Genomic DNA, 24,502 nt, shown 5'->3' on the forward strand with positions numbered 1-24,502 from the left:
CATTAGGTCATGTTCTATCTGTTACAACGGACAAGTTGTAGAACAGCAGTAAGTTTTGATTTCATGTATAAATAGAATAATGAGTTATCTGTTAGTCCTGAACACGCTTTACCCCAAAGACCTGTGAAGATGAAGATATTGTCAAAAATAGAAGGGGGGTGTTAAAAGCATGTGGTTTGTAGGCCTGAGAAAAACGCTTGGTTTGTTACCATGGAAACGAAGAGAGTGAAAAAAGTGTATATCATCTTAACCCCTATCTTTAGGTTATAATATATCACCAAACTAAATCATTTAGTGACACCTGTATAAACTTTAAGGCCAATCAATATAACCCTGTTTTTCAGAAGAATTTTTGGTTGATAATACCCCCAAATTGTCACTGGCCATATCTCTGTAAGTAGGGATTTTTTTCAGGAAATATTGTAGCCTCAGATATTGTTCATATAAAGGTTCAAACCCACCAAATATGATGTAAATCCGTTCACCCCCACCTTGCCGCATTTTCTACATTTGGTTTGGTTTTCTCGTGGACACACACTTAATTATTCATGGTTCCAGCCTCCAGGAGAGTGAAACTTTTATACAAGCTTCTTCATGTGGGACGCTAAAATAATCAAACACAGTTAGCAATCTGTGCAGTAAATATTTTTAACTAGAGGATCAGAGAGGCAATACCGCCTCCGAATATTGTACCACCAGCTGGAATAAGTGCATTCGTATAGACCCCCCCCCACCACCACCAGTATTGTGCTTGACAAGCTGTAAAAATGCAATCAACAAGAATTCTCAAAATATGCAAAAAAAAAAATATATATATATATATATATATATATATATATATATATATATATATATATATATATATATATATAACTAAAAATGGTGCAATCAAAGTTCAGTTCATCGTAAGGTAGGTCCAAGGTTAATTTCAAGGTCACAGTAAATTTCCAGTATATGACTTCCTATTCAAGTTCAATAGTAACTATGGACCTATCTCTGCCAGTTTTGGAGTTTAAACGAAACCAAAATTTGTAAAGTTCGATTCGTGATGAAAAGTAGGTCAAAGGTCAATTTTAAGGTCACAGTAAATTGCCTCTAATGAATTTCTATTGAAATTCAATAGTAACTATGGGCGTATCTCTGCCAGTTTTAGAATTAAAAGCATTAAAAAAGTGCAAAGTTCAGTTCATGGTGTAAAGTAGGTCAAAGGCCAATGTCAAGGTCAGAGTAAGATTACAAGTATATGACTTCCTCTTCAACTTCAATAGTAACTATGGACCTATCTCTGCCAGGTTTGGAGTTAAAAGGGAAAGAAATTATCAAAGTTCAGTTCATGGTGATAAGTAGGTCAAAGGTCAATTTTAAGGTCACAGTAAATTGCTTCTAATGACTTTCTATTCAAATTCAATAGTAACTATGGGCGTATTTTTGCCAGTTTTGGAGATAAAAGGAAACTAAAATTTGAAGTTAAGTTCATGGTAAAAAGTAGGTCAAAGGTCAAGTTTAAGGTCACAGTAAATTGCCTCTGTTGACTTCATATTCAAATTCAATAATAACTATGGACGTATCATTGCCAGTCTTGGAGATAAAAGGGAACCAAAATTTGCAAAGTTCAATTCATGATAAAAAGTAGGTCAAAGGTCAATTTCAAGGTCACATTTAGATTGCCAGTATATTACTTTCTATTCAAGTTCAATAGTAACTATGGACCTATCTCTGATAGTTTTGGAGATAAAAGGAGACAAAATTTGCCAAGTTCAGTTCATGGTTAAACGTAGGTCAAAGGTCAATTTTAAGGTCACAGTAAATTGCCTCTAATGACTTTCTTTTCAAAATCAATAGTAACTATGGGCGTATCTCTACCAGTTTTGAAAATAAAAGCATTGAAAAGTTGCAAAGTTCAGTTTATGGTGTAAAGTAGGTCAAAGGTCAATGTCAAGGTCACAGTAAGATTACAAGTATATGACTTCCTATTCAACTTCAATAGTAACTATGGACCTATCTCTGCCAGTTTTGGAGTGAAAAGGGAAAGAAATTAGCAAAGTTCAGTTCATGGTGATAAGTAGGTCAAAAGTCAATTTTAAGGTCACAGTAAATTGCCTCTAATGACTTTCTATTCAAATTCAATAGTAACTATGGACGTATCATTGCCAGTTTTGGAGATAAAAGGAAACCAAAATTTGCAAAGTTCAACTCATGATTAAAAGTGGGTCAAAGGTCAATTTCAAGGTCACATTTAGATTGCCAGTATATGACTTCGAGCCTCGTGAACATATACTGTTTAAGTGCTTCTTTTATGGTCTAGCTTTTTGTAACCTGAGTGGCCACCGTATTCTGGACATTTTTCTAAGCACCCAACTTCCCCCATATCTCCAACTTGGTGCCAAACTGTATTAGTCTATAAGATGTGACAGGAAAATATGTTAAGAAATGGACATGCTACCCCATTTTTTACGCATGTGAAATATTGGGAGTGTTATGTTCTCCAAATGTCCTAGAAAGATGAGAGTGAGTACTGCTATACAGCCAAGCCAGTCCCTTCAAAATCAAAAAAGGTCAAATTAGCCTTATCACCGGCTTTGATTTCATGAATTTATGGTAGCGTAAACCGAAATTTTCTCACAAATTAATCAAAGTGCCGCGTACTTTTTTTTACACTCGAAAGTAATCCGGACAGCTTCACACTGTATTTGGAGACACGACAAAAAAGTATATCATTTAAGGCCGGTGATAGGGTTAAATACGCTTAAAATCATGTTTTTGAGTTTTTTGTGTGTTTATATTAATCAAAAAAGTATCTAACGTTGGATGTAATAACTTTTATGAATTTGCATCGCAAAATGTGTCTTTTGATGAGTTTTTCAACCGGCACGCGCCCCAGTCAGGCTGACAACTAAGCCACGCCTCTGTTACTAAGGGCCGTTGCCATGAGGGGGTCGGAGCACAGTTAATGAGTTATAAGCCGATTACGTGTGCGGTAATAGGTCATAAGTCTTACATCAGCTTAGCAGCGAAGAAGTCTAGCTAGTATACTATGGGGAAGAGAAAAGTTCGTGTTAAAAGTCCATTTCCAGAGGAAAGAAAGAAAATTTTGAAAGAGAGTAGGGCCTATGCGTGGCGGTTGGGGAAAACCGGCCCTATTTGTTCAGTCGGATAACTGATTTCTGTATACCTAATAAATGGGTGAAAGAGTTCGAATCACCTAAATTAATTGACAAATGAAAGGAAAATCGATAAATAAATTTTAAAAAAATGCTAAAAAGGATACTTTTAGCCTAGCTCTTAATTTTTGCGATATATATCGGCGAGCGTATCTGCGACCCGTTACGAAACCGGAAATGATTGTTGGTCGCCGTTTGCAAAAGGTAAACTTAATGTTGACAAAATAAAATTTTATTCTCCAAGATATGATATCATGGAGCTTGAGAGACACGCGAAAAATTGTGATGTGAATGGCCAAACGAGAGAAATCCAAGCAAGGGTTGACAGCATGATTAAAACAATAAAAATAAAATCACATGTTAGCGGCTTTGCATTTTACGATGTTTGGAGAAAAACAATTTCAAAATCACGGATCAAGCGGGAAGAAAGAGTTCAAAATGTATCCAAAAATGAAAATCACAAAAAGACACCGAAAATAGTCAAGACTAGCAGGTAAAAAGTAAATAGGGTCTAAGTGTCATGTGTGTAAAAATAAAATATTTATTCAAAAGCCTTCTCTCAGCCACTTTTACCGCTGAATCTTGTGCAGCTGAGAGTCTCCCCTTTATCTTAGCTGGCATTTGAGAGAGACCGCTCTGAAGTAATCACTGGATTTTTCCGTTGATCTGACGATTACCAAGTGCCGTGCAAAATAATCCTGCAGCGTTACCCGTCAAAAAACTCTTATTAACACAAGTGACGGCCACTTGCTCTCGACAGACAGTTTTATCACTTTGTCGATAACAAAGAAGGAATCTCTCAGGTAAAATTACTCGTTTGCCGAGGAAGAGCCATTGAAACTTTTAAATGCATTTTCACACCTCTTAATTGCGGTTAAACGTAATCGCCTTTGTTAGCGCTTCCTTCTACATATCCTTGACACCCTACTGGGCATCACTAGGCTAGGGCCCTCTCCAGAGCTGTCAATCAAAATGGCGGCACGCTTACATGCCTAACGAGTGGTCGGAAAATGTAACAAAAGCACGATTTTCTGCCCCTTCAAAGCACCCAAACAAAATATTTTTAGATGACAATAAGCAATGGTTCCATCTGATCGTATAACCCATAACAGGTAAATTTGCCAGCTAAGCATTTGACTAATAAGCCCTGTTAACTAACCTGTGAACGTTTTTGGCTGTTTTAACAGCTTTCTATATTGACGAGATTAGTGAATCGCTGCCAAGTATATCTCACTATCTGAGCAACCGATCGTTACAAAAGTTGCACCTATTGTTGTTAGGAATGTGGACTACAGCATGATATCAGGGGTTTAAGAGGAAATTGTTTGTTTGAAAGTTATCGCCTTTTGAAGTGAATAACCCATTGAAATATGGGCTGATTTAACGTAAAAGATGATAAAATCAAAAGTAAATAGTTTAAGACAATTCCCTGGTACCGCGCTGTAGTGCTTTCACCCAGCTTTATGAGGCCTTTTGAATCACTTGAATAGCTGTCTTGGTTATAGAGAAAATCCCAATACCGAAAACGGCATTTTTCCCCCCAAATTGGCGCCAGAGCGTCATCCGTTGGACACTGTACTTAATCCCCGTCTTTAATTGGCCTTTTGGGAAGTTTGTTTTAATTTTTTATAAAAACTTATAAGCCCAGGGCTTTGTTTCTATGACTTTGGTCCTTTTACTATTAGTGGCCTTAAATTCATTTGAATGAAAAAAGAAAGCCACTTGGTATTCATACAAACTGTGCAAATGTCAAAAGGGTAAGAATTGCAAAAAGTTCCCGCCAAAGCGTTTTCCTCATAACATTAGCGAAAGACTATTAAGAAAACAACCAAAATAGCTCTAAGATTTTATTTCAGATGTTAGGCAATTTGCACTTTGAAATTTATAGTAAGAATCTAACCATTTCTACATCAATATTTTTCAAATAATTAAAACGACAATACTTGAAAGGAAAATTAATGAACAAAGAGAATAATAAACCGTGTACGTGTGCGTGAGTGTGATTGTGTGTTTGCATGCATGTGTGCCTGTTTGTGGCAATCTTCCTTTCGCTATCTACCATGGTTGTTCTCAGAACTCGGGTTCACTCAAACTAATTCCGAAATATTTGATTGTTTTTGAAACCCGAAATATGAAACTGTCAAACCTAATCGTTTTTCATTAAAGTTGTGTCTGAATATATGCACTTGAAATTTTGTCATCAGTGTGCTCCTTTCTCTCTCTTTCTCATTGCTGTCATCAAAACATGGGTCGACTCGTTCATTCTTCATCATCATCACCATCATTTTCATCATCAACACTGTTGTCATCGTTGTCAGCCTCCAATCGTACCAACTTTTGAAGGAGCTAAAATGTCGATAACATTTGCCTGTGTAATCGCTTTTATATTGTGCAGAACGCTACTGCTGCAGTGCTTCTTATGAAAAAATTATAATTTCGATCTACACATTCCACCCCACAATGTTTACTAAAAATAGAAATTACAGTGATTTATGCACACAGATTTTAGAAATACAGTCACACTAAAATGATTATACTTTAAAATGACATGAAATGATTATTTTGCAGACAGTAAAAACAATTTATTGTTAAATTTTCTTTGCAGTATCATTTGAAAAATTGTCACCAGAATGACTTCAGTAAACACAAAAGAGATGGAATGTTGTGTTTTAAGAAATAGTATGAAACGAATAACATACGATCATTTCAGGAAAAATACATCAAAAAGCTTCAGTTATGCTCCGCTGATGATTTAATGATGACAACTGCTCAGATCAACCAAATACCGGTTTAGAAGTGATCGAATAATGCTCCGTGTGAAAGTTCTTACCTCGTCGCTGGCTCTCTCTTCCGCTTCTTGACCGTCTTCTACTGCAGTGCTATCGCCAAAACGGCGACGACGGCGACTAAGGAATCGGCGGCGTCTGCGGCGGCGACGCGAATTACCTAAAAGTCGTATTAACAAAAAACTTTCTCTTCAGTAATATGAATGTGCTCTCAACTGCTTTGCCAAAAATATCTTCCCATGTCTATAACAATATTTATATATTATTCATTAGTACATGAAATTATGTTTATGACAAAACTAGTAAATTTTCGTAAGGAATGATTAAACAAACAACTCAATGAAGACTAAGAAACTAAATCAAGACAATTCTATTCATCAATTTAGCCCACATGCTTACCTTCTGATTCCTCAAACATCTCCACTAAGAGCATAATGGCCAAAAGCACGGCGAACCACTTCAGCTTGTTCATAGTGAATGTTGGTGTAGTTACGGGATAGCAGGAGTCTTTTCAACGGCCACGCACAAACTGAAGGCGAAAACGCCCAACTCTCAGTTTTGTAGCCCTGAAAATGTCAAAGTTCCCAAGACATGCGCAATAAGTGTAATCTACAAAATAAATTTACTAATGCTGAACGTGATTGTGCTGAAAGAAGGCATGACGTTGTTGCCTAGGTTTTTCGAAGTTAGCTACCTATCATTGAAGCTTTGCACGTCGAATCATTATTATGCAAAACAGGCAAATAATTTCTGTCACCAGTTAAAGAAATATTTGACAAGAACATGCTTTTGCAAAAAATATGCATAAAACTTTTTATTATTATTATTATTGTTATTGAACAGCAACTGCCAGGGCGTTTAATAACAAAAAGACAAAAATAAAGGGCAGTTATCCGTAGAGTGCATATATAAATATATATATTATTTTTGCTATAAACTCTTCTTTTGAGAAATAAAAACCAACTCAAACAAGTCTTGACCAAGGAAATATATGGTTTGGATCTTGATTAAGTATAAGCATTTTGGTTCTCAGAATTATTTTGGATATTTGCTATGATATAATTTGTAATGCATGTAGGCCCTGCTGCCTATAATAACAGTTTGTGTGTGGAATTTCTCTATTCCGAATTTCTTTTGGCATTGAAGTGGGAATGAAAGAAAAGTACCTTTCACGGAAGGGTCAAATATGTCTCGTCGTGCGAAACCAGCAAAACATACCCTAAGTGTCGACCAGTGAACTTGTCAACTCCCCCAGCCCCGTACGGTTGCTGTAACTGCATGCATGCGGTTTATTTCTTGCTTACACCAGTGACACATGCTGAATCGCATATAAGCGGTCACTGCAGGCGTTTATTTTGTTTTAAGTAGGGATTCGTAAAAAGAGACCAATGGAGAAAGTCTGTATATATATATCTCTTGTAAAGCTTTTGGTATTTCAACGTTCTGATCTTAAGGACCATAAACCTCATCCAATAAAGGTTCATCTAAAGTATATCTAGTGTCATTATCATTTCAGCCCTCCTGGTTGGCATTGTCAGCTCACAACGTCTGCATTATACACAGCACAGAGCTGCGACACCAGCCGTTCACTCTATAGTTATTGATGAAAGGACTTTTTTTCACATTCACACGAAAACATTCATTCGACTCCGTAATGCTTCATATTTTAATAAATAAGCATCTTATTGTTATAATACTGGGCTCCTGGTATTAACGCACTGCACGACCCCCTTGTTCTTTGTGGGTCAATTCCCCATTTTCATCAAAGCACAATGGGGTCACCAGTGGAACAAACTATACACATGTTGGATCGGTATTTTTGTTTCTGTGCAGTCACATCTAGTGAGAGCAATATTTAAGTATATATATATATATATATATATATATATAGTGATATCGTTTTAATTAATTGCAAAACAAACCCAATCTATGCTCCACTGTTGATATGACAGTAGCAACATCCTGTTATTAAATAAGATCGACTTACAACTATGGTATCTGTTATAACTCCTTTGGTATCTCCTGCAAAAGCTCTTACACCATCTTAGGTTCGCCCAACTCCAGAGAAACTCAAAATATATCAAAGTTCACAGGACATGGGCTGTTACTGCCTTTTGGATAAAAATTGTTTTCAGTGATGCTGCACGTGATTATGATGAAATTAAGTGGGCGTGTCGGTGCCACAGGTTTTCTGAACAACTTTACGACACCTTATATTTTTTACAACTTGGGGCGTCGATATTAGGAATATAATCACCAAATATTTCTTTGGGCTACACTTTGTTAGATTTGCGTGTCAAAAACATATTTTAACTAAAAATGTTTCTGCCATTTTTAGCAGACCGAAGCATCTGCGCATGTCTTGGCAACAAAAAGATAAAATAACCAGTTATTTAAAGTAGAATTGTACCCATTCTACCAAAGTGATTTATAAAAGCACATTGAGGTCACCAGTGGAACAAATGATACACATGCATTATACACACTATTTTTTACTTCTGTGCAGTCACATCTTCTTTGTGGGATCATGAAGCTGTATATGCGTGCACCTGGAGAGAGAGAGAGAGAGAGAGAGAGGGAGAGAGAGAGAGAACTGTTTAGAGTCTTTGAAACTAGGATTGACTGCCAAGGCGATCGAACTGTTTGTGATTATGATTGGCAACCAGTAAACTTTCCAATACGTTCTAAACAAGTAACACATTGTTGACCAAAACTGCGATCTACATTCTTTGCCCCAAAACATAATTAACAAAACAGCTCATTGTTTTGAGGCTATATCCTCAATATTTATATATACCTGATTACATGTACATGTAGACATGTAATCAGGTTCGCCTTACACAACGTTAACAACTAGTAAAATATCAGTAAAACAAACCCCTCATTCATGAAGATTATTTAAGATTATTTATTCACGACGATAAGCGCACCTGATGTGAAGTATTATGCCTCCTTCGTCTGCATGCTCACATGATACAATTACAAATCACAACGGGCATGATTCAGCTAGATGCCGCCGTGTTGACTTCTTTTGATTACTGAAAAGCTTGCTCTCCATCATGGTGATCTCACCCGGTATCTAACCTTAGAGGATAGATATAGTCTTTGCTATTTTTGCTTTAAAAAGTTTATTTTGAAAAATAAAAGCCAACACAAGCAGTTATTGGGGATATAAGGTTAGGATCTTCGATAAGTATAAAATATTAGGGGTAAGTTGCGACTGATCATTACCTCACAGCGAACCATGCCTTACACCCACTGCACTATGACAATTTAAAATATTTACTTTACATGCTACACTACACTTGGCTAACAAAGTTAAAGGAACTTTTGAACATCCCCCCAGCCATATCTTTCCGGTAAAAATTCTTACATTTCCTAATTCAGATCTCAAAGATAAAACCTTTCCAGTGATGAAAGTTTATCTGAAGCGTGACAAGAGTCTTTATTTTCTCAGCCGCCTGCATACCATACCAGTGTCCATTCATTCAGAAACATCTTGCTTGGTTTGGCAGTGCGCTGGGGAGCAACCGAGTGTAACGTACGCTATTGACAGTGCTGTATATTCAATCCCGTCGTGGTCATCTCACTACTTAAGGTCTGTGGTATTCTCATGCCCTCACGAGTAATGTGTCAAAATATTCGAATTCACGCCTTTTACAATCCTTTAATCAAGTGTGGAAAGCTGCACGTAGACTGCAATGACAAAATGTCAAAAAGTCCTCTGAGAATGCCCTTCAGATTCAGACATCAAAGAAGCAAACCTACGAAAGATTCAGTTTGTGAATGCCTGGTTGTGCAGGTTTTAATTTCTAAATTCGTGATGCTGATTTTGAAGCCAAGTAACTTTTTTCACAAAGAGTTTTGTAGTGTAGCACAAAAAAAACCAATTTTGATCCTGGCAAAGTACAATGAGTGTAAGACAAGGTCCACTGTGGCATATGTAATGTTGATAGGTCACAATTTACCCTGGTGCTGCTTCTTATTACCTCGTTTAAATCGATGCCTTTGATTGCCCTTTTCTTAAATATGAATAAATATTTTCCTTGGATAAAAGCAATTTGTTTTTCAGAATGTGAGATGGAAAATAAAATGAAAATAAACGCAATGAAAGCACATTGATATCGTTAATTTTAAAACTTGATTTTAAAATTTGATTTGTTAAAGATTCGCATGAACTTGACCAGAATGTTTCCATTGTAGTTGCTGGGGCAAAAACATTGCTATGAGCCTCTCTCACAAAAATCAGACGGCCCATAGAAAGTAAAAATATCTTTGATGCCATCCCCTTGTAGGCATTGTGCTCATGATCGCTACCATAGGCTACTATTAGCTGTTACACATTAATCCTATTTTGTACATGCTAGGTGATCTCTGGGAGAGAGTAAAGTTGGCAAAATTGTTTCGGAGAAAGGATTCTAGCTCCTATTGTCACGTACTGGGGTATGCATATCGATACTATCATGACAAATTAAATGTCAAACCTATCGCTGCATGTATTCTAAGCGGTACAAAAGATCAAACGGATGGCCGGAGCTGGTGATTCAGTAGTGCAGTACCAGTGAGTTCTCCATTTATGTGCTCTTATTGGCGCAGTAATTGTCCGGTGAAACGTGACAGAGAGCAACTCCCCCCTTATTGGCGCAGTAATTGTCTGGTGAAACGTGACAGAGAGCAACCCACCCCCCCCAAACTATACACATGTTGGATCGGTATTTTTGTTTCTGTGCAGTCATATCTAGTGAGAGCAATATTTAAGATATATATATATATATATATATATATATATATATATATATATATATATATATATATATATATATATATATATTGTGATATCGTTTTAATTAATTGCAAAACAAACCCAATCTATGCTCCACTGTTGATATGACAGTAGCAACATCCTGTTATTAAATAAGATCGACTTACAACTATGGTATCTGTTATAACTCCTTGGTATCTCCTGCAAAAGCTCTTACACCATCTTAGGTTCGCCCAACTCCAGAGAAACTCAAAATATATCAAAGTTCACAGGACATGCGCTGTTACTGCCTTTTGGATAAAAATTGTTTTCAGTGATGCTGCACGTGATTAAGATGAAATTAAGTGGGCGTGTCGGTGCCACAGGTTTTCTGAACAACTTTACGACACCTTATATTTTTTACAACTTGGGGCGTCGATATTAGGAATATAATCACCAAATATTTCTTTGGGCTACACTTTGTTAGATTTGCGTGTCAAAAACATATTTTAACTAAAAATGTTTCTGCCATTTTTAGCAGACCGAAGCATCTGCGCATGTCTTGGTAACAAAAAGATAAAATAACCAGTTATTTAAAGTAGAATTGTACCCATTCTACCAAAGTGATTTATAAAAGCACATTGAGGCCACCAGTGGAACAAATCATACACATGCATTATACACACTATTTTTTACTTCTGTGCAGTCACATCTTCTTTGTGGGATCATGAAGCTGTATATGCGTGCACCTGGAGAGAGAGCGAGAGAGAGAGAGAGAGAGAGAGAGAGGGAGGGAGAGAGAGAGAGAATTGTTTAGAGTCTTTGAAACTAGGATTGACTGCCAAGGCGATCGAACTGTTTGTGATTATGATTGGCAACCAGTAAACTTTCCAATACGTTCTAAACAAGTAACACATTGTTGATCAAAACTGCGATCTACATTCTTTGCCCCAAAACATAATTAACAAAACAGCTCATTGTTTTGAAGCTATATCCTCAATATTTATATATACCTGATTACATGTACATGTAGACATGTAATCAGGTTCGCCTTACACAACGTTAACAACTAGTAAAATATCAGTAAAACAAACCCCTCATTCATGAAGATTATTTATCACGACGATAAGCGCACCTGATGTGAAGTATTATGCCTCCTTCGTCTGCATGCTCACATGATACAATTACAAATCACAACGGGCATGATTCAGCTAGATGCCGCCGTGTTGACTTCTTTTGATTACTGGAAAGCTTGCTCTCCATCATGGTGATCTCACCCGGTATCTAACCTTAGAGGATAGATATAGTCTTTGCTATTTTTGCTTTAAAAAGTTTATTTTGAAAAATAAAAGCCAACACAAGCAGTTATTAGGAATATAAGGTTAGGATCTTCGATAAGTATTAAAATATTAGGGGTAAGTTGCGACTGATCATTACCTCACAGCGAACCATGCCTTACACCCACTGTACTATGACAATTTAAAATATTTACTTTACATGCTACACTACACTTGGCTAACAAAGTTAAAGGAACTTTTGAACATCCCCCAGCCATATCTCTCCGGTAAAAATTCTTACATTTCCTAATTCAGATCTCAAAGATAAAACCTTTCCAGTGATGAAAGTCTTTATTTTCTCAGCCGCCTGCATACCATACCACTGTCCATTCATTCAGAAACATCTTGCTTGGTTTGGCAGTGCGCTGGGGAACAACCGAGTGTAACGTACGCTATTGACAGTGCTGTATATTCAATCCCGTCGTGGCCATCGGGGGTCACTGCTTGGAGGTCTGTGGTATTCTTATGCCCTCATGAGGAACGTGTCAAAATATTCGATTCCACGCCTTTTACAATCCTTTAATCAAATGTGGAAAATAAGACGCAGTGACAAAATTGGCGACATAAAAAGTCGTCTGAGAATGCCCTTCAGAGGAAGATATTAAAGAAGCACGCCTGCAAAAGGTTCAGTTTTTCACTGGGGTCACTGCTTGGAGGTTTGTAGTATTCTCATGCCCTCATGAGGAATGTGTCCAAATCTTAAAATTCACACTTTTTACAATAATTTAATCAAATGTGGAAAGCTGTACGTAGACTGCAGTGACAAAATGTCGAAAAGTCCTCTGAGAATGCCCTTCAGATTCAGACATCAAAGAAGCAAACCTACGAAAGATTCAGTTTGTGAATGCCTGGTTGTGCAAGTTTTAATTTCTAAATTCGTGATGCCGATTTTGCAGCCAATTAACTTTTTTCACAAAGACAGTGTAGCACGAAAAGCCAAATTTTGATCCCGCAAAGTACAATGAGTGTAAGACAAGGTCCACTGTGGCATATGTATTGTTGATAGGTCACAATTTACCCTGGTGCTGCTTCTTATTACCTCGTTTAAATCGGTGCCTTTGATTGCCCTTTTCTTAAAATTGAATAAATATTTTTCCTTGGATAAAAGCAATTTGTTTTTCAGAATGTGAGATGGAAAATAAAATGAAAATAAACGCATTGAAAGCACCTTGATATCGTTGATTTTAAAATTTGATTTGTTAAAGATTCGCATGAACTTGACAAAATGTTTCCATTGTAGTTGCTGGGGCAAACACCTTGCTATGAGCCTCTCACACAAAAATCAGAGGGCCCATAGGAAGTAAAAATATCTTTGATGCCATCCCCTTGTAGGCATTGTGCTCATGATCGCTACCATAGGCTACTATTAGCTGTTACACATTAATCCTATTTTGTACATGCTAGGTGATCTCTGGGAGAGAGTAAAGTTGGCAAAATTGTTTCGGAGAAAGGATTCTAGCTCCTGTAGTCACGTGCTGGGGTATGCATATCGATACTGTCATGACAAATTAAATGTCAAACCTATCGCTGGATGTATTCTAAGCGGTACAAAAGATCAAACGGATGGCCAGAGCTGGTGATTCAGTAGTGCAGTACCAGCGAGTTCTCCATTTATCTGCTCTTATTGGCGCAGTAATTGTCCGGTCAAACGTGACAGAGCACCCCCACCCCCAACTCCCAATCCCCGATATAGAGAGGCCGTTCCCATTCATATGTACAGGTAAGCCTCGCACTAGATTTTGAGCCACTTAGGTCAGGCTAACCCTTAACATTATAAATATAATAAAACATTATGAGTTTAAGCGAGCGGGAAGTGGTTAACGTGGACTTAAACGCAGGGTAATGAATCAAAGTACTAGAAAGAAACTAAAGAAATTCTATTGAAACTATCTTTCGGAATCGTGACCACCTAGTTATGTTGTAGCGGAGCCAATACAACAGTAGGCTGGTAAAATGCGAGACAGATCTAGACTGAATGGTTTATGCCATTAATATCTGTATCAATTTACGTTTTGAATTTGAGGTGACCCACAGCACAACATAGCACAACACAACACAGCACAGCACAACATAGCACAACATAGCACAACATATCACAGCACAGCACAACACAGAACAGCATCCCGCATGAAAATGCAGTAGTATCGAAGTAGCAAAGAAGCATTAACGCAGTAGTGGTGTGGAGCATATTTGCAGTAGAAATGCAGTATAGCCTACTGCAATTCTACTTCAAAAATTACATAGGGTTGTACAGAGGAGGAGCATTAATGCAGTAGATTAGCAGCATGATAGAAGCATGTTTCAAATATGCTAATTAGCTCCCACATCGAAGCAGATTTGAAGCATGTTTGCAGTATGATTGCAGTAGTCTACTGCGCTGGAGTATCTACTTCGTTTTCGTGCGGGATAGCACAACACAACACAGCACAGCATAGCACAACACAACACAGCACAGCATAGCGCAACACAACACAGCACAGCATAGCACAGCACAAAATAGCACAACACAGCACAGTACAGCACAACACAGAACAACATAGCACATGACATCACAACACAGCATAGCACAACACAACACAACACAGCACAGCACAGCACAGCACAAAATAGCACAACACACCACAGTACAGCACAACACAGAACAACATAGCACATGACATCACAACACAGCATAGCGCAACACAACACAGCACAGCACAGCACAGCACAAAATAGCACAACACAGCACAGTACAGCACAACACAGAACAACATAGCACATGACATCACAACACAGCACAGCATAGCACAACACAACACAGCACAGCACAACATATCACAGCACAGCACAGCACAGCACAAAATAGCACAACACAGCACAGCACAGCACAACACTGAACAACATAGCACAACACATCACAACACAGCACAGCATAGCACAACACAACACAGCACAGCACAGCACAGCACAACATACCACAGCACAACACAGAACAACATAGCACAACACATCACAACACATCACAACACAGCACAGCATAGCACAACACAACACAGCACAGCACAGCACAAAATAGCACAACACAGCACAGCACTGCCCAGCACAACACAACACAACACAGCACAGCACAGCACAGCATAGCACAACACAACACAACACAGTACAGCACAGCACAGCACAAAATAGCACAACACAGCACAGCACAGTACAGCACAACATAATACAGCACAGCACAACACAGCAAAACACATCACAACACATTGCAACACAGCACAGCATAGCAACACACAACACAGCTAAGCACAACAGCACAACACAAAGCACAGCGCGGCACGGCACGGCACGGTGCAGCACAGCACAGCACAGTGCAGTACAGCAGAGCAAAACACAGCACAGCACAATTAACATATAACAGCACAGAACAGCACAATACAGTACAGTACAGCATAGTGCAAATGCATCTCCAGTACAAAAATTAATTGTAAATTAAAATCCAAACTGACCAAGGTCTTACAAAGGCTACTGTTTTGTAACAGGTAGACATCTGGTAGATAGTAACCCAGCAGGCAAACGACATTGATTCTACGTTGATTCAACGTTGATCCACCAAAATTAACGTTGATTCAACGGTGAAGTGGGATTGTGTTAGCTGAACACATTCAAGTTCCCCAACCACATTTCTGTACCACATTATTGCTGAAAAGGTATTTTTATTCTGTGGTTACAAGATTAAGACAGACAACTTACGTTCTACTGTCGTATATGGATAGGTTTTCAGATGCATTTTGATACCAATTTTCATTACGTTTTACGAATTATTTGCGAAAAAGTATATAGCAGTGAAGTATACTTAGGAGCATAAATTTAGCGGTGACTAAATAAAGCATCGCACTTAGCAACGTTTCACAAAAGGGCAATATATTTTATTCTTACAAATAACAATCAGAATCACATTTTTGTTCTTAGACAGATACAAATTGGCGAAAAGAGATTGTTCACAATACTGATTTGATTTCATGAACTTTAGGTAGCGTAATGTGTTTTTTTGTTTAATTCAGTCGTCCTCCACGTACTTTGTGCTTTGTTACATTCAGAAATACTCCAGAAAGATTCAGAATGTTAAATAAATACGCGACAAACAAGTATATGTCTTTATCGTTTTAATGTATACAGAGAGCCACTTGGTTTTCAAACAAATTGTGGTAAATGCGAAAAGAATTGAAACAAAATATTCCCGCCAAAATGTACTATCCTAATATCCATTATTACAAGAACGAAATAACTTTGAGAAAACAATGTAAGTATAGCTTGAAGTGTTTATTGTAGATAACAGTCCAAAGCATGGCTTTTAAACATTAAAACGGTTATATTTGGGGAAAATATAGATTCACAAAGAGAATAAAAATGTCTGAATAACTACTAAAGTTTGTGTGCCTGTCTGTGCAAATCATGCTATCACTTTCGACAATGTTTTTCAAAACTCTTTTTCACTCACTCATGAAAAGTTTAGAAAACCTTGGTAGTTCAAATATTCTCGAGATTCGGAATTATCTGTAGCAGTTCGAATAAACCGAACGTTAAACCAAACTGTTGAAGATGATCATGTTCCATTTACATAATGTCTGAATATGCGATTTAAAAACGTTCTCATCATTGTGCTCACTGGTTTTGGTGGCTGTTCTCATTCATCCCTATCATCATCATGATCGTTGTTATCCTCGATGTTTGCCAACTTTTCAAGAAGCTGAAATGCGTAGAAAAGCTGCTTTAAAAACCGTCTCCTTTTTACATTGTGCACGATTCTACTATATTTCCACCATAACATAAAGGAAAATTTTACCTGGTTGATCAAAGTGATTACTACATGTACATGTGTAACATAATCTACTGGAAATAATGCCAAAGACATCTCAAATGAAATAAAACATTAACAGGTAGTAAGAGCAACATCAGTGGTAAGGATATAAATTGCGACATCATGTTATATAATTACATAAAAAACCTAAGGTATGCTCCACTGTTGATATGACAGTTGCAACATCGTATTATCAAATGATATGGTATCTCCTGCAAAAGCTCTTACCCCGTCTTTCGTTCGCCCAACTCCAGTTAATAGAAACTCAAAATATATCAAAGTTCACAGGACATGCGCAGTAACTATCTTTTGGATAAAAAATGTTTTCAGCTATACTGCACGTGATTATTAAGTGGGCGTGTCTGTGCCATGCAGATTTTCTGAACAACTTTACGACACCTTATGTTATTTACGACTTGACGCGTCGATATTATGAATAATGACCAAATAATTCCTGGGGCTATTCTTTGTTAGATTTGCGTGTCAGAAACATATCTTCACTAAAAAAATTGTTTCTTCAAATTTTTTTATCATTTCAAGCAGACCGAGGCACCCGCGCATGTCTTGATAACAAAAGGACAAAATAAAAATAGCCAGCTATTTGAAAAGAGAATTGCACCCATTCTACCACAGTAATTCATTCTACCCGAAGCTGTTTTAGTTGACATTACATTATTAAGTCAAACCTTGAATAGTGACTTTGCATTTTTTTGCACTATTCGCACTCCAAACATACATTGAAACAGGCATACAGTGCATGACATGTGAATAAAAATATTCTGTCGTTGTGTAACGTTGACAAACTGGATAAGAAAGACACTGCATTCAACCAGATTATTAAAAAACATGATGATGACAATTTTGTTTCCATGCAGTCCCATTAAATTCGTGGCATGATTTAAACACCTAGACCGATATTCCAGTTACAAGTTTTCTGGTAACAAAGTGGTCTCTCCACATCAATCAATACTTTACTGATTCGCCAGTGAAAGTACTAACTATAAAGCAATTTTACAGATTCATCGCTGCAGTTGCCCAATATATCCTCATCGTTAATGTCAGGTGAAAACCATATATACATATATTTATGCATATGTATCCGTATGGTGGGAGAGAGAGAGAGAGAGAGAGAGAGAATTGCATGTCCAGATGACTCTGATAGTCGGGGTCACGACTTTTCTCAAATTCAAGCTGACCAAACAGATTAATCTGAATGGAAGCTGTTAAACATATCAACGCGATTTGACGAAAGCAAGTCTCAACCTTTGGTCGAAATGGCGTTCCTCGAGCAAAATCATTTGCCATTATACCATATCGGCACCTTTTTGATTGCAAGAGCTTATGGTTTTGATATGATAGTTGATATCCAAATAAAAAAGCATGTTACGCATGTTACGCATGTTTATACATTTCTTATTAATTCAAAGGATTTTTTAACATCAAAAAACTAAAATATTAAAATATCTGAGGGTTTTTTCTCCTTTTTTTTTTTTGGGGGGGGGGGGGTATGCACAATTGTCCGGTCACATATGCTAATTACAGAATGGGGAATGCACCAATTGAATCTATGTACCAGTACTGAAATAAATAGAAGCAATTAAACAAACATCAATATCATGCTCATTAGGCAACAGTTAATATTAGAACATTTAGAACTTTCGTATCGTAAGACTACAAAAACATTTTAATAAAAAAAAATTCTACCAAAATGTAACCCGTGATAGAGAGTCCACTTCCCATTCTTTTGCACAGGTAAGCTTCTCCCTAGATTTTGACCCACTTAGGTCAGGCTAACCCTAACCATAACAACTAAATGGAGGGCGGTCTTTCTGTAACACAGATCCTCAGTTTCGTTACATCAGCGATGAAAGACACAATATGAGATATTTTCTTATCAATTTTTTGTAGATAGAAAATAGACCCAAGATGATTTGATTTTCATAAGGATCAGATTATGATTGGGGATATTAAAGAATATCTTAGTATTGACCAAGCAACATAGTAGAGAATCCCCCATGGGCGAACAGGACTGTGGATAGCTATTGGCAATGCATTAGGGGAAGTTGCGCCTCTGTGGTGACAGATAAACCCTAGATGTTAAGTTTCCCAGTCTGTCACTATTATAATTATTGTTAACTCACTGGTCCTCAAAACTAAGTTTAAGGCTTGCTTGTTGAATATGCATGTCTGTCGGCAGCCTGGGTGAACCAGTGAGAAGCACATTATAATAAACTCGTTCCTGTCATGGGCGGTCAGAATTATATTTTGATTTATTTGTTGATGCCACAGTAAAAGTAAACCTGTTGAAAGAAAAGGGGGAGAATATACCTGGTACCTTTCTTTCTTTCAAGTTCAACTGCGATTGATGACCCCTTGTCACTCTGTTTAGAAAAGATAACATGTTGCATTTGTCATGGATATGATTTAACCCCCAGATGTATGTAATTTAAGACAACGAATGAATGTTTACAGATTTGTGCTAAAACATTGCTTTAACTATGCTTTTATTTTGGATGTAATCTCATTGTAAGGCCCAGGCTGTGACTAGGCAATAACATGCATGATAACGCTACACCCCAAAGGCACATGGCTGTGCAAGAGAGTGACTTTACCAGCATGGCATCAACAGAGTGGGCTGGCCTGCAAGAAACCTGGCAGAACACCTGTTGAAAACCTGTGGAATGAGATTGAAAATCAAGTGACAAAGGAAAATACCATATACTTAGACTGGGTTCCCATGCCTAGATCAATCCATTTGTATCGGTCTAACTCCCTGGGTAGTCTCAATAAATTGCTATCATCTTAAACGGCTTAAATGTCTGTCGCGCCTACTAAATCAGCTATGGGATAAAGATAATTGAGAAAGGTTTTCACCCCGACTATTAAAGTTATCGGGACATGCAATTCTCTCTCTCTCTCTCTCTCTCTCTCTCTCTCCATACGGATACATATGTGGTTTTCACCTGTCATAAACAATAAAGATATATCATGTGACTGCAGCGATAACTCTGTAAAATTGCTTTTATAGTTAGTACTTACACTGGCGTACCAGAACTGATTGACGTGGACAGATCACTTTGTTACTGAAAACCTTGATGCCACGAAGGAAATGGGACTGCATGGAAACAAAATTGCCACCAACATGTTTTTTAATAATCTTCTTGAATGCAGTGCATTTTTTGTCAAGTTTGTCAACATCATATAATGACAGAATATTTCTATTCATATATTCCAAGCACTGTATGCCTGTTCGAATGAATGTTTAGAGTGTGGATAGTGCAAAAAATGTTAAATCACTATTCAAGAACTAACTTAAAAATGAAATGTCAACTAAAACAGCTTGGGGTGGAATGAACCACTTTGGTAGAATGGGTACAATTCCCCTTCCAAATAACTGGCTATTTTTATTCTATCCTTTTGTTACCAAGACATGCGCGGGTGCTTCGGTTTGGTTGAAATGACAAAAAATTTGAAGAAACAGTTTTTAGTGAAAATATGTTTTTGACACGCAAATCTAACATAGAATAGCCCAAGGTATTATTTGGTCATTATTCTTATAATATCGCCGTCCCAAGTCGTAAATAATATAAGGTGTCGTAAAGTTGTTCAGAAAAACTGCGTGGCACCGACACGCCCACTTAATTTCTTCATAATCACGTGCAGTGTCGCTGGAAACATTTTTTTATGTAAAAGGCAGTAACAGCGCATGTCCGATGAACTTTGATAATTCTTAGGTGCTATGAACTTCTATAAAATTAAAAGTTGGGCGTTTTCGCCTCCAGTTTGCGCTTAGCCATTGCCAGGACTCCTGCTCTGCCACAAAGCTGCCAATACGCACAATGAACAAAGTGAAGTTGTTCGCTGTACTTTTAGGCGTAATGCTTTTGGTGCAATTGTTTGCTGAATCGGAAGGTAGGCACAGCAGTGTATAGGCTAAACCTACAGATGAAATCGTCCTAATATTTTTCCAGTTTTCATAGAGTCCCCTGTATAATAATCATCCTTCATTAAGGTGCACAATAACTTAACACAATGAAGTTTTGTCAGATATGCTTTTGATACTTGTTTCTTTCTTTTTTTTTCGCAAAAAAATCAGATGTCAAAGAAATTGTTTGCATGTTACTACAAAAAAGTTTGAAGCAAATGTTACTTTTAAAGGCATATTTGGCCGCCGCCGCCGCCGTCGCCGTTCCATACCAAGCATCCGCCGCCGCCGCATCTGTGTTGGCGATAGCACTGCAGTGGAAGACAGCAACGATGAGGGAGAGAAAGCAAGCGACGAGGTAAGAGCTTTCACACGAGACGCCGTAAAATCAGTTCTCAGCCGGTCCTTGGTTGATCGGATCAGTTGTCATTATCAACTCATTAGCGGAGCATGACTGAAGCTTTTTATTGCATGTTTTCGATTTTAATGCGTTTGCAATAAACACTGTTAGTGCTGCCTGCAACATGTAATTTATTTTAAAGATTATCATTCTAACATTATTTCCATAAGCTGTACATATTATCTTATCGTACCAACAGTCCATCACTGGTAAGTTTAGTACAATAATTGCATGTTCCTTTATTTCATGACAAGATTATAGTACATTGTACACTGTGTAAAGACTGGTGATTACCATGGTAAATGTTCTCGGCATTTCAGCTGGTTAAAAAGTTGGTAGACCTCAAGGCAGACATGGATGACGATAACGACGATGAGGATGACGGTGAATGATTGAGCCAGTCCATGTTTTGATGACAGCCATGAGAGAGAGAGAGAGAGGGAGGGAGCGCACTGATAGAATATCAAATTCGCATATTCAGACATTATAAATGTTAATGGAAAGCAATCATATTCAATATCTAGTTTACTTTAGCAATCAGTTCGTTCGGACAATTCCAAACAACTGGCGTTCCTAAGGTAACTCAGACAGTCGAGCTTTTCTTAATAAGTTTTGATCAGTTGTAAAAATACCTTCTAAAAATATTCAGAGTTTTTTTCTTTTCTTTGTTCTTAAATCTTTTTTCTTCTTGAAGCCTTTTTTTTATTATTATTCTCTCAGTGTTATGATGGATAACGTTTTTTTTTTTTTTTTTGCACTATTTTGCATTTTACCAAAATTCTTAGAAGTTGTATGGAAACCAAACGACTCTCTCTGTATGCAATAAACGACAGATAGATCACTTTATTTGTAATGTATTTAATTTATATTCTGCAGCTGTACAGAGTATTTTTTTCATTAAGTTGCACACGACAAATGACATTTTATGTGAAAGAGGATTTAACTATTTAAAAAGTGTGTATAAGCTACCAAAAGTTCAAAGAGGCAAAAGTATTCTGAAAAGTTCCTTTCCAATTTGTTATCTCAGTCAAAAAGGTGATAATGATAGATAAAGGTTTGCTACCAGGGATCACTCTGCCAAATTGAATTTTCATTGAAAAAATAAGAAAAGAAAAAAGCGATGTTCACGAACCATTGCACTACCCGCCCTGCACTTTAATTCGATATTAATAATATTTTAGTGAAGTATTTTGCTCTAAATGACTTGCTAGACGTGTATACCGCTTGTTTTTCCAAATATTTTAGAAGCAAATATCGACACCAGGTACTTTATTTGAAGGGTTATATTGTTTTAAAGGTATAAATTGGGAAAGACATTGGCTTTGAAGGATATGTATAGGCAAAAAAATATTGCATTGGGATATCGTCAAACGTGGATAGAGTTCCTCTAATTACAGTGACTGTTGCTTTCAACAGAAAGTCCGCCCTCAACCCAGAGAGTTATTGTGGTTAGGGTTAACCTGACCAAAGTGGGTCAAAATCTAAGGCGAGGCTTACCTGTACAAATGAATGAGAAGAGGGCTCCCTATCATGGAGGACTTTCTGTCACGTTACACAGGACAAAAGAATGGCCACAAACAAACTCTAAAACGCACGCACAAACGAGCAGTGCAATTGACTGTCGTGCGAATTTTTTTTTTTTTTTTTTTTTTGCAAGTAGTAACTTTACTTCAAAAGAATGTACTCAACAATACGGGTTCTATATCTTTATTGGAACTTAACTTTGCGAAAAAAAGAGTCACAGTTTTAATGCCATACGTGAAGACCACATGCGCATATACAGTATGTTATCAATTAATATACAGGTATGTCGAACAAAACCCAATCTATTGCTTTAATGTGTTTGTCTAAAAAGCCTAATTTTGACAAATCAAGTTGATGAAATGTGACTTATAACATGGGATGTTTTTGCGATTTTTTTCTTGTTCAGTTTTCTCTTGCTCTGATCATAGCTGAGCCTCATTTTAGTCTGAAACGGAGGCATGAAAAATAACTGCGTTTGAAGTCTTACGATTTAAATGTTGGTGATGCATATTAAACAAAAATTATACGGTCACCTTAAGTCATCAATTATTCGCAATAAGTGGCATTTTGATTGGAAAAAATAATCTTAAAAAAATTACCTAACCACTGTACGTACATACACGTGCTTTGAAGAGGTGGTTGCTCATGATCAACTGAGTACATGTAAGTCCAGCATATTTTTTGTAAATTTTGATTCCTCAATATTATATAAGATGATTAGCGCGCGTTGCATAATAAGTTGTTTATAATGAACTTGCAAACATGCCAAGAATTTTGTGTTTAAACTTTCTATTAAAACCACTTTAAACTGAGCTGCGGTCTTTGTGAGCCCTTATACAACCATTAATATGGATAGAACACTCAACGGTCGCTAAAGCAAAAAAAATGTGTCATTGTGTACAAGTTCCTGAAAGCCTTACAAGTTCTTGTGCTCCTTTCGAACGTCCAAATCTTGACTTTCCCTGTAGCACTATGAGCACCCTGTGCGTCCACTGAGCACCTTGCCTGCCTCTTTGCGCGTCCTCTGTGCAGTGCGATTAGAGACGTTGCAGGCGACCCTGGAGCGATGTTTGAGCACCGTTTGAGCACCCATCGGCGACCATTGGCGATCAGCAAATTTCCATTCTACAAGGACAAACGTCGTGTGAACGTCCTTTGGCGACTGCTGGACGACTTATTTTTTTAGTGCTTGGATATATTCTGGGCCTTTTATATGTTTTAACTAGTTCTAACCCAGTCAGCCAATTAATAGCCAGAAAATAAATAATTGGCGATGCACTATTAACCTCTATTGCATACTACAAGGTCTGCATGCATTAATACGTCAGATGGCCATAGCAGTCTTTAAAAGAAAGACCGATGAACCTTTTGGGCACGCCACTGGCTGACACAATACAGGTCTCGATCCGTTTACAACAGACAAACTCTGCAAAAACTGCGACATGAACTGTCTCGAACAGCGATCGAATATTCGTTCTATACTCATGTGCTCAAGATTTTAGAAACATAATACCATAGGAGTTCAAACTGGAGGCTGGTCTGAGGCTACTAGCAGCTTTAACCCTCGGATTTCTTGCCTTAGCCCATGTATATATATATATACAATAAAAAGTTGATTGTTTTACGTGCAGGCCTCTGACCGATCACTGAGCATCCATTGTGCAACCAAAGCGATGTTTGTGCCTCCTTCCTGCAACAACAGCGAAGCTCGTGCGTCCCTTTTCCCTCGCTTGAGCCACCTTGCAGCGACCAACAGCTTTCTCTTCGTTCCTTTGTGTGTTTGGTTTGAACATG

At 37.5% G+C, this 24,502-nt stretch overlaps 3 long non-coding RNA genes across 3 annotated transcripts; 1 reads left to right on the forward strand and 2 right to left on the reverse strand.

Moving 5' to 3' along the window:
• Positions 1 to 5,000: 5,000 nt before the first annotated feature.
• LOC147762613 (uncharacterized) lies at positions 5,001 to 6,694 on the reverse strand. Its single transcript, XR_015334133.1, has 3 exons — positions 6,347 to 6,694; positions 5,992 to 6,107; positions 5,001 to 5,507 (listed from the first exon to the last, which is right to left on the reverse strand). It is a non-coding gene; the product is annotated as an uncharacterized LOC147762613 (long non-coding RNA).
• Positions 6,695 to 15,912: 9,218 nt separating this feature from the next.
• On the reverse strand, positions 15,913 to 17,222 carry LOC147762614 (uncharacterized). The gene is made up of 2 exons (XR_015334111.1): positions 17,088 to 17,222; positions 15,913 to 16,748 (listed from the first exon to the last, which is right to left on the reverse strand). It is a non-coding gene; the product is annotated as an uncharacterized LOC147762614 (long non-coding RNA).
• A 3,394-nt stretch (positions 17,223 to 20,616) lies between these two features.
• On the forward strand, positions 20,617 to 22,025 carry LOC147762615 (uncharacterized). The gene is made up of 3 exons (XR_015333696.1): positions 20,617 to 20,771; positions 21,018 to 21,142; positions 21,505 to 22,025. It is a non-coding gene; the product is annotated as an uncharacterized LOC147762615 (long non-coding RNA).
• The last annotated feature ends 2,477 nt before the right edge of the window (positions 22,026 to 24,502 follow it).

Source organism: Lingula anatina, chromosome 4 (genome assembly GCF_051362555.1).
Source record: "Lingula anatina isolate TDL-2025a chromosome 4, LinAna3.0, whole genome shotgun sequence".
NCBI classification, from domain to species: domain Eukaryota; kingdom Metazoa; phylum Brachiopoda; class Lingulata; order Lingulida; family Lingulidae; genus Lingula; species Lingula anatina.